This window comes from Erythrolamprus reginae, chromosome Z (genome assembly GCF_031021105.1).
Source record: "Erythrolamprus reginae isolate rEryReg1 chromosome Z, rEryReg1.hap1, whole genome shotgun sequence".
In the NCBI taxonomy this organism is placed as follows: domain Eukaryota; kingdom Metazoa; phylum Chordata; class Lepidosauria; order Squamata; family Dipsadidae; genus Erythrolamprus; species Erythrolamprus reginae.
This window is the reverse complement of record NC_091963.1, coordinates 50,673,713-50,685,995: the sequence shown is the minus strand read 5'-3', so window position 1 is coordinate 50,685,995 and position 12,283 is coordinate 50,673,713.

Here is a 12,283-nt window from a genome sequence, read left to right as displayed (position 1 = left end):
CCGCCGAACCCGAACTTTGTTGGGTTTGCCCATAACTAGTTCCAGACCATTATTTGTATTGTAATATTACTTCAAGAAATAAACTTATTTCTGAAAGGTATGGCAAAGGTTGCAGAAGGAACCCTCTCTAACTTCTTGGATTGCAAAAGTGATAAGGAAAGATGTATTTTCAAGCTTTGAAGATTCTGTTAATATAACCTTACATTTAGAACTTTATGCTTCTTCTTGTCTGGATGAATTTGCAAGACTAACAAATGTATAAGTATATTCAGGATATGTACCTTCCTTAGAATGAAACTATGTTCCAGTCAATAATAAGAAACATCAACTTCTGAGACTTCCGGGGGCGGGGCCATGGTGGAGCAGAGTTAAGGGAGACACCGCTCCTCTTGATTCTAATATTTTTCATTTGGGGGCTCCTTCAGAGCCATCGCAAATCCCGAAGAGGTGAGCGACAAAAGTGGGAATATCTCAGGAGGGTGTGGATGAGCACAAATCCTGCCCTACCGGTCTAGATTCCACAAAACCAGACAGGAAAGAAGCCGACGTGGAATCACTACATTACGGCCCGAAGACATGGCGACCCCTTAAGACACCAGGAAGAAGACAGCATGAGAGAGACGGTACAAGACCAGGAAAACGGAGAGTGACAGCCAAAAAAACTCCTTTTTCCCTCCCTCATTACATTAAATTAAGAAGATTAAGCAGGTTATTTAATTTTTGATATTGAAATTTACCTTAGTTTCCTACTTGAATAACCTGATTCATTAATTGATTATTAACTTGGTATAATTTATAGATAAACTAGATACCTCTACATCTTTATATACTTATATATTTATATAGCTAATATACTTGTTTGTGTTATTTGTGTAAAGTAATTAATTATTAAGCTTTAACTTATACACTATAAGATTTTGCATTGATTATTGTATACTGTTTATTATCTATACTGTTTTTTACCTATATAAAAATAACAAATACAAGTGATTAACTGACTTGAACATTTTAGATGAAATTTAATGAAATATTCTAATTGATATAGTCATAGAAGTTTAGAAACAAGTGTACAAACATAATAATTGATTAATAAGTGTAATAGATATTGCTAACTGACAGCTGATAACTAATATTGTAATTAGATACTCTACTAACTTGGCTTGCCCTTCCCATATGTACTTCTATTCCTGTTGAGACAAATAGATAGAGTGAGTGTAAGATTAACTTTAAATATTGTATAAACTAAAGGTACTAGTTCTATTGTGTTTAAATAATTAACGTAATAGAATAACTATATTTTGTAATAGAATCTTAAACACAAGGTTTTCTTGTTCTTACCACTGAATGAAAGTGTGGAGTAATTTTTTCAGAACAGTAAAAATGTCACAAACATATACTAAGTCTCTTAAGAAACAGACACCAACAACACCGCTTACAATTGGAGCAAAATCATTGACAGAAATGACAACAATAGAGAAACAAGAACAAGGACCATCTCTCCAATCAATCCAGAGCTCACTGGACTTAATACAAGACTTTATGAAACAAACACAAGAAACCACGTTTAAAACACAAGAAACCATGATTCAAAACCAAGTTCAAACAAACAAAAACTTTGAATTCATGAATGGGAACATGGAAGAAATTAAAACACAAATAAGAAACATACAAGATGTTATTGATAATCACAACCAAAAAATTAAAATAATGGAAGAGAATATTGTGAAAACAGAATTAAAAATAGAAGGAACAGAAGCGAGACTAAGAGCAGCCAATCACGAGCTAGAGGGGGCAATAGCACTATTAGAAATGGAAAAAGCAAATGTCTACTTATGAATTCAAAATGTACCGGAAACTAATGATGAAGATCTCTTCAAAAAAATGATGGAAATATTCACCTCACTCTTAGAAATAGAGGAAGAAGGACTCAGGAACCATATTGATGAACTGTATAGGGTCCAAACAAACTATGCCCAACGCCTTCAGTTACTGAGAGAGGTACACATCAGATTTACAAAGAAACCCCATTAGAGATGAAATATACAAAAGTACAAGAGGGGAACCCCTAATATATGATGGGAAGGAAATAATAATATTAAAGCAAATTCCAAAAAGAATAAGGGAGAGAAGAAGAGACTTTCAATTCTTAACGAACAAATTGATAAGACAAGGGATCCCATTTCGATGGCTAATCCCAGAAGGCCTTCTAATCACATGGAAGGATAGGAAGATTAAAATAGACTTGTATGAAAAAGCCGATAGATTCATTGAAGAAAATTTAGAGAGAAACACCAACAGCAGTTCAGAGAGAGAATGCCCCAATCAGGAAGACAGAAACCCAAATACAGAAATACAAACCATGAACCAAGACCTAAGAGAAGGAAGAGAGAGAGTAATCACAAAAGCAACAGCTAGGAAACAGTAGCATGGAAAAACAAGCAAAAATATTTTCGGTCAACATTAATGGACTAAATTCAACAGTTAAAAGAAAACAAACCTATAAAAAACTACAAAATGAAAATGCAGATTTAATTTGTCTACAGGAAACGCATATCCAAAAGTCAGAGAAAAATCTACTAGAAAATCCAAAACTTGGGAAAACATTTGTAGCCTTAACAGAGAACAAAAAAAGAGGCATAGTAGTGTACGCCAAAGAGTGGCTTAACCCGAAACAAGTATTCTCAGATGAGGAAGGCAGAATTTTGATACTAGAAATTACAATAGATCAAAAAAAGATTTTAATAATTGCAATTTATGCACCAAATACCAATCAAAAAGAATTTTATAAAAAATTATATGAACAAATAAATATGACACAAAACCCAAATTTATGCCTGTTTGGAGACTTTAACGCTATAGTAGACCCAGGAATTGACTATAAATCAGGGAGAAAAAACAATAAAACTAACAATAGAAATCGGTTACCACCAGGTTTTTTTGATATTGTGGAAGAACATAGATTAAAAGATATCTGGAGAGAGAGAAATAAACATAAGACTCAATTCACATATTACTCATCTCCCTATCAATCATGGTCCAGACTAGACATGGTCTAGACCACAAATGAGATTGAAAACATGATAGAAAAAATTAATATTGGAGTAAACATTTGGGCCAACCACCACCCAATAACAGTAACACTTAAATCAATGGAAAAAGGGAACAAACGCTGGGCTATTTACCCAAATATAATAAAAGAAAAAGAATATAAAAAATATATGATCAGAGAACTAACTTATTTTTTGAAAGATAATTGGAATAATGACACTAGTTTGCAAAACATTTGGGATACCACCAAGGCATATTCTAGGGGTTTAACAATTGCCTACACAAGTAGAGCAAACAGTATTAAAAAACAAAAATTAAGAGAATTACAAGAACAAATAAAAAAATTGGAAGAACAACTACAAAATGACCCCCAGAGTAATTACTTAAACCAAGAAAAAGATAAACTTAAACATATATACAAGAAGATATAGCTGTGCAAATAAAAAGAGGAAAACAAAATTACTTTGAGCAAGTCAATAAAACGGGCAAATGGCTGGCATATAAATTTTTAAAAAGGAAAAGAAAAGAAATATATCCACCAATTAGAAGACAGTAGGGGTGTGACACATTTTACACTAGAAGAAAAGAAAAATTGCTACGGAATTCTATCAAATATTATACAAGAAGGAAGAAACAAACAAAACAGATATATGTAACTATTTAGATAAATGTAACCCAGATGAGATAGCAAAATTAGATAGAGAACTACTAGGGAAAAGTATAACTAAGGGAGAATTAGAAATTGCTATGCAGAAACAAAAAAATAACAAAATCCCAGGTCCAGATGGAATTCCGGCAGAATATTACAAAGAATTAGGAGATACCTTAAATGATTTGGTGTTATTTCTATTTCTTGGCATTCACTCCAGCTCTGTACATCCATATGTGTATGGATGGATGGATGTGTCAAGATTGTAGCCTGAATAAAATAAATCAAATTAACCAGTGTCTTCCATAGACTACTCTTTTTTGTTTGCTTGCTTGCTTTTAGTAACTACAAACCTTTAAAATACGTTCCTCCAAAGGAAGATTGTCAAAAGAAATTCTGATCCATAGAGTTTTCCAGAAGGGCTACACATAGCAGTAGCACTCCATCTGAAGAAGACAATTATCCAATCCCTGGATCAATCAGTCAATCCTCACTTCCTCCTTCCCCCTCAGCCTTTATAAATCATGATATACAATTGTCAGGAAGGCATATATTTAGCAACACCATCCTGGCAATCATTTTCCAGTTGAATGTCTACAAGATCATAGCTTTAAAATATGGTAAATATAATAAAGTAAACTTTCTTTGCTACTTTCACTCCATCTATTAGTCTACCATATTGCAATAGACACAACTATATACTGTAATACATGTAGTCACCCTTGTGGCAAATTCAACCTCAACACACTCCAGTTACTGTATACATATCTTCTGGGTCATTAGGAATATTTACTTCTACAAAAAGTGATGAAGAATTCCTTTGTATTAGATTAAAGATTTGAAAATGCTCCCAATACTATTGCTCCTGCACATCATAATGGAAGCTTAGTTGAGGTAAACAGTGGGGCACAGAAAAAAGAGCAACCAGAGTGCATCGAGCTTGAAGGTGATCCTTGACATCTGTTCAGTTCAGACATTTTGCAGCTATGGCTGGGACACATACAAAGCAATTTGTTAAGGCTGTACACTTCATTAATAGATAAGGCTAAAAGAGGAGTTGCTTTGTATATACAGAAGAAAATTGACTCCAATCATATTTATTCAGACGAAGAAGGCAGAATTTTTATTATTATTATTATTATTATTATTATTATTATTATTATTATTATTAATTAGATTTGTATGCCGCCCCTCTCCGCAGACTCGGGGCAGCTCACAACAGTGATAAAAACAATACATGGTAACAAATCTAATAATTAAAATCTAAAATAACAGTTTTACATTAAAAAGTCTAAAAAGAAAAAGACCCCAATATATAAAAACATACACACAGTCATATCATACACAAAATTAAAAAAATGGGCAAGGGGAGATGTCTCAGTTCCCCCATGCCTAACGGCAGAGGTGGGTTTTAAGAAGTTTACAAAAGGCAAGGAGGGTGGGGGCAATCCTAATCTCTGGGGGGAGATGATTCCAGAGGGTCGGAGCCACCACAGAGAAGGCTCTTCCCCTGGATCCTGCCAGATGACATTGTTTAGTCGACGGGACCCAGAGAAGACCAACTCTGTGGGACCTAACCGGCCGCTGGGATTCATACGGCAGAAGGTCAATTTTTGATGGTCAATTTAAAAATTAATAATCAAAAAATATTGTTGGTAGTAATATACGCTCCAAATGATAATCAAGAACTTTTCTACTCAAAGTTACACAAGAAAATTAATGAATTAAACTACGAGAGTATTTGTTTAATGGGCGACTTTAATGTGATCGTAAAAGCAGATTTGGACTATAAGACAAATAAGGAAAATAGATTCAAAAAGAGGACTTTACCTAAATCTTTTTTTAAGATGACAGAGGAATGGAGTATGGTAGATCTTTGGAGAGATAGTCATTTACAAGAAAAACAATATACTTTCTACTCAGCAAGACATGCTTCGTGGTCTAGGATTGATATGATATGAACTACACTGGACTTGCTTAACAATGTTCAAAAAGTAGATATTGATTCTAATGTTTGGGTAGATCATAATCCTATTCTGATGAGATGGAAAGGCAAAAGGAAAAAATTCAGATGAACACTAAGATGAGAAATACTTAAAGGAAAGGATTTTGAGTTATTTATCCAAATAGGCATTTTTCTTTCAAGAAAATAAAAGATAATATATGTCTTTACAAATCCTTTGGGACACATCTAAAGCTTATTTTAGAGGCCTGATTACAACATATATGAACAAGAAGAATAGATTAAAGCTTAAGGACAAAAGAGACCCTGAACTGAAACATAGAAATCTGGAACAACATTTACAATTAAATTCTCAGGATGTTAAAATTCAAGGAATGCTAGATTTAACTAAACATAAATTGAACTTAATAGAGAATGAAGAAATAACTAGAAAGATGAAACTAACAAAACAAAATTTCTTTGAACAGGCAAATAAGCCTGCAAGACAAAGAGCAAAAATGGATAAAACAATTACAAGATGAGAAAGGAGGACTGCATCATACAGAAGAGGAGAAGAAACAAATTGTCTGTAGTTAGTATAGAGACCTATATAAACAAGAGGTAATATATGATGAAAATATTTGCCAATATTTGGAGGAAGCAAACTTACCAAAAATTCCAGAAACCTTTAGAGAAAGTCTTGATGCCCGAATTACAATGATGGAACTATCTGAAGCTATAAAGAAACAAAAGAATGAAAAGGTTCCGGGACCAGATGGACTACTGGCTGAAGTATACAAAACTTTTGAGGAAACTTTTGGTATCTTAATGCTGGAAACTAAATGCTGGAACTAAAATATAATTAATATTTAGTATTAATGAAATAAAGGCCTCTATGGGTCTAGGTCCAAGGTCCGCTGGAGTTGGAGTGCCACCTTTTTCTCAACAACCTTCCCAACAAATGGAAGGTTGGAGACAGTACAATAGTTATTCAATGAGGCTGGATCCAGGGAAGGCTTCTTGAGGAGGGGCCTTACAACCGCTTCCTTCAGAGGTTGCAAGAAGGATCCCTCACTCAAAGAAGAGTTGACAATCACCTGGAGCCAGCCTCGTGTCACCTCCTTACTGGCCAAAACCAGCCATGAAGGGCACAGGTGCAGCAAACAAGTGGAGGTGCTCATCGCTCCTAGGGCTTGTCCACTTCAGCAGGGGTCACAGGGTCAAACTCACCCCACACAACGGGACTAGGTCTTGTCCCAGTCACCTTGCTTGACATTACTCAATTGGAGTCCAGGTCTACCCGAATCTGAGTGATTTTGTCCAACAGAAACTGAACAAAATCTTCAGTTCTGCCCTGCAAGAGATCCTCTGTTCTCTCCACATCAAGAAGGGAACAGGTCACCAGGCGAGAATCTGCAGACACAGACACAGGTAAACAGGGCAGCCAGGCGAGAATCTGCAGACACAATAAGAGCGGAAAAATACACACATTTTGCCATCCTATATAAGTCCTTTTTTTTTTTTTGGAATATTTTATTATTATTTTTCATTAGATGGACAAACACAGACAACATTTAACATTTAAGGAGCTATCATTGCTCCTCTTATTGCAGAAGTCTAACTAATAAAAAAAAAGAAAACTAACTATAGTCAGATCAATGCAGAAATGTAACATACATATGCTATGTTCTTGTTAGATTTAACTCTGTATTCTTTATGTTAATTAATTTTCTTATCTATAAAAATATCAAATACTTAAGCTAATATTAAAATATAAAAATTAAGACTTTAAAATTCATAATATTGCAAAATTACTCTATATTTATGTTATTTTTAAACTATTACATTCTATCTATCATTATCATGTTATAGACTTTTTTTAAAAATTCGCTTATTTGGTATAACTTGAAAAGGACTTGTCATAACTTGTCATATTTATTTCTAAATGTTCACTCATATATGCATACAGTTAACATTCAAATCGATATGTTCAAGTAATTATAAGTTCTTACTTATTTAATTTTACCACATTTTTAAAGTTCCACCATTCATATACTTTGTCCCATGTTTTATAAAATTCTGTTTCAGCTTGGTTATTCAAAAGTTTTGTCATCTTATCTAATTCTGCACATTCCATAATTTTTTAAAATACTTCTACATCCTTTGGTATTTCTTTTTCTTTCCATTTCTGTGCAAATGTAATTCTTGCCGCAACTAAAATATGTATTATTAAGTAGTAAACTTCTTTTTTATACTTAGTATCTTAAATACCCAATAGGAAGAATTCCAGAGACTTTTTGATCTTCTCATTTGTTATTTCTTTTAACCATTTCTCTACTTTATTCCAATATTTCTTGGCTTCAGGACATGTCCACCATGCGTGAAAATATGTGCCAATTTCTTTCTTGCATTTCCAGCAGACGGGAGAAACGTTAGGAAACATTTTAGAAATCCTATGTGGTGGGAGATGCCATCTGTAAAACATCTTAATTTGATTTTCTTTAAAAGAAATTGATTTTGTCATTTTCCAATTATATACCCATATCTTTTCCCATGTTTTCAAATTTATCTCTTTACCAAAATTTTTGCACCAACTGATCATATTATCTTTCAATATCCAACCTATTGTTCTATAATTTATTACGTATTTATATACGTTTCCAATTAGTTTCACTTGTTTTTTAATTAATAATTTACTTAATACATTATTTTCTTTTTGAAAAATGTAAGTTTTACTATCCTTTTGGTATGTAGAGCTAATCTGTATATACTGCCACCAGTCCAATTCAATATCTAACTCCTGTAATTCTTGTTTTGTTCTTAGTTTTAATTGGTTATCCAATAATTCCCTATATCTCCAAATATTTCCTTCTTTTATGAAGTTCGGGTGAGAAATGGCTTCAATTGGTGAAATCCATTCTGGCATTACTAAAAAATGATTTTTCTTTATTTCATTCCATACATCGATCAGTGCTTTTCTAATAATGTTATTTTTAAAATATGAGTGTATTTTTAACTTTCCATACCATACAAATGCACGCCAGCCCAGCATTAAATCATGACCTTCCAAATTTAACAATTCTAGATTTTCTAATGTCAACCATTCTTTTATCCATGTTAGGGCAGTAGCTTGATAATATAATTTCCAGTTTTGGAGGCCTAGGCCTCCTCTTTCTTTACGATCTTCTAATGAATTTTGTTTAATTCTTGGTTTTCTTCCTTGCCATATAATTTTTTTTGTTATCCTATTTAATTCTACAAAGAATTTCGGTCCAGGGTTAATTGGGATAACTTGAAAAAGGAATAAAATTTTAGGGAGAATATTCATTTTAATTGTAGAAATTCTTCCCACTAGTGATAATTGTAAATTACTCCAAACTTCCAAATCTTTTTTAATCTGGCCTAATAATTTTAAATAGTTGTCATTTTTTAAAGATGTGGCTTTGGAAGTCATCCACGTACCTAAGTATTTTACTTTTTTAGTAATTTTCATGTGTCTGTCATATTTTTTGTTAATATCTGTGTCTTTTCTTTATTTATTTTCAATCCTGCGATGTTCCCATATTCTTCAATTAAGTTTATTAACCTTGAAATTGATGTTATAGGATCTTCTAAGATAAAAACTACATCATCTGCAAAAGCTTGTAATTTATAGGTCTCTTTTTTAATCTTCAATCCTTTTATTTCCTTATCAGCTCTTATTTTTATCAACAGAGCTTCTAGTGTTAAAATAAATAATAATGGAGATATTGGGCAGCCTTGCCTTACTCCTCGTTGTATTGCTATTTTTTCTGTTTGTTCATTGTTTATTATAATTCTAGCTGATTGTTCTGAATATATACCGTGTTTCCCCGATAGTAAGACACCCCCGATTGTAAGACATATGGGGGGTTTCAGGGGGGTCGGCTAATATAAGCCATAACCCGAAAGTAAGACATATGTCTTACTTTCGGGGAAACACGGTGCCAAAAGCGAGGGAGCTGCGCGCCCAGGAGAGTCTCCCTTACGCAGCCTGGTGCCAGCTGGCGGTGGCACGCTGCCCCCAGAGCTTGGGCCACCCGGCGGGCGAGGAGGCGGCCCTGGCCGAAGCGGCGCGGCTCTGGCTGCGGCACGAGTGGGAGCATCGGCGCCGAGGACAAGTCCAGCTTCAAGCCTTACGGAGAGAGCTCGGGCGGTGGCGAGAAGATGGGATTCCGGGTGCTGAGCGCCACCCGCCCGCCGTTCACGCCAAGGACAGGCAGCCCCAGTTCCAGCGCCTCGGCCTGCTCGCCCGGCCTCTTGCCCGGCGGGGAGAGCAAAGGCGGCAGCGGGAGTAGCGGAGGCGAGGCAGAGAAGAAAGAAGTGGCGGATAGCTGGCGAGGCACCGGCTAGAGGGCTGGACCCCGCCGCTTTGCCGCCGCTCCCGTCGCCGGCTTTGCTGGGGTCGAGCGCCACGCCCGGCGGCAGGAACTGCGGGGGGTAGCCAGCGTATGCTCCAGCTAACGAGCCCGGGTAGCTCAGGCTGGCCGGCGGCGACCACGGGAAAACGGTCTGGCCCGGCTTGTAAGGGGAGACGTGCGCCACCAAGCCGGCAGAGCCCCGCCTTGGAGCCCTCGTGGCTTTGGCTCAGCTCGGTGGAGAGGCCGCTGGAAGAAGCCAAGCGGCAAGGGCACATCCATGAGCTACCCGGGCTCGTTAGCCGGAGCATTCGCCGGCTACCCCCGCAGTTTCTGCCGCCGGGCGTGGCGCTCGACCCCAGCAAAGCCGGCGGCGGGAGCGGCGGCAAAGCGGCGGGGTCCAGCCCTCTAGCTGGCGCCTCGCCAGCTATCCACTGCTTCTTTCTCCTCCGCCTCGCCTCCGCTACTCCCGCCGCCGCCTTTGCTCTCCCCACCGGGCAAGAGGCCGGGCGAGCAGGCCGAGGCGCTGGAACTGGGGCTGCCTGTCCTTGGCGTGAACGGCGGGCGGGTGGTGCTCAGCACCCGGAATCCCGTCTTCTCGCCACCGCCCGAGCTCCCTCCGGAGCCTGCCGCCGCCGCCGCCGCGTTTCCTCCGCCGGGTTTGGAGTAAGGCTTGAAGCTGGACTTGTCCTCGGCGCTGATGTCGCTGAGCTTCAAGGGTCCGCCTTTGGACGTCTCTTTGTCGGCGCCGCTGGACGCGACGCTGGAGAGCTTGGAAGAAGGCGACGGGTCCGGGTTGCCGATCAGGAGCAGCCCGAAGACGAGCCGGCCCCGGTGCCCAGGACAATATAACACATACCCCGAAAGTAAGACATATGGGGGCTTTTGGGGATAAAAAGAAAGTAAGACACTGCCTTACTTTCGGGGAAACACGGTAGCATCTATTATATTAAAAAAAAATTGTTCCCACCTCCATCCTATTCAATTGTATTTTCAAAAAATTCTAATCTACGTTATCAGATGCTTTTTTCGCATCTTAAAATATAAGTGACATTTGTTTTTCCGGATGCTGTTCATAATATTCTAATGTATTTATTATTATTCTTAAATTGTTTTTTATCTGTCTGCCTGGGAGAAATCCATTTTGGTCTCTATGTATCATGTCATTTATAATACTCTTGAATCTACTGTATTGGCAAAAATTGATACAAAAATCTTACAATTGGTCTATAGTTCTCAATTTTTTCCTTCTCCGTGCCCGCTTTATGTATTACAGTTATTAAAGTTTCTAACCATGTTTTGGGTAATTTGCCTTCTATTATTATTTGATTATATGTTTCCAAGATATTTTAAAAAAGTATTTCTATATCTAACTTGTAAAATTCTGCTGGTATCGCATCTGGGCCCGTCGCTTTATTATTTTTCTGGTTCTTTACAGATTGTCTTAATTCTATTTCTGTAATAGGTTTATTTAATCTTTGCTGTTGTGATTCGGTTAAAACTGGTAGATCTATATTCCTTAAGTATTCAAAAATAGAATCTTCTTTTATTTCTTCTCTCTTATATAATTTCCTATAAAATTCTGATACTATTTCCTTTCCCCCCCTCTGTTCTGTGTTTTATTATACCTTTAAAATCTGTCAATTTTTTAATAATCTTATTTTCCCTCTCTTTTCTAAGTTTATATGACAAACATCTTCCTGGTTTATTTGCATATTCAAAATATTCCTGTTTTACTCTTTTTATTTTTTCTGCTATTGATTCTTGTTCTATCAATCTTAATTTATGTATTATTAATTCTCTCTGATTTTTAACTTTATCATCATTCTCATCCTTTTGCATTAACAATTCTAATTTTTTCAATTCTTCCTCTAATTTTTGATGATATACTTTCTTCTCTTTATTTTCATTTTTTTGCTATAAAAGAGATTGCTAACCCACGTATATATGCCTTTGTTGTGTCCCAAAGGTTTTGAAGGGTATTATCTCTGTTTTTATTTATTTAAAAATAACCTTCTAGTTTTTTGTACTCTGGATCTTTTACTATGTTTCTATTCATTGACCAGTTGTTTATTCTCTTTTTTCCTTTCCAATGTATCAATAAAGAGTTATGGTCCGCCCAAGTATTTGTCTTTATTTCTATATCACTAATTTGTTCCATTATATGTAGTGGAGCCCAGGCCATATCTATCCTGGACCAAGTGTTATGTGGGTTAGAATAAAAGGTATATTGTTTTTATTTTGAATGGTATTCTCGCCATATATCTT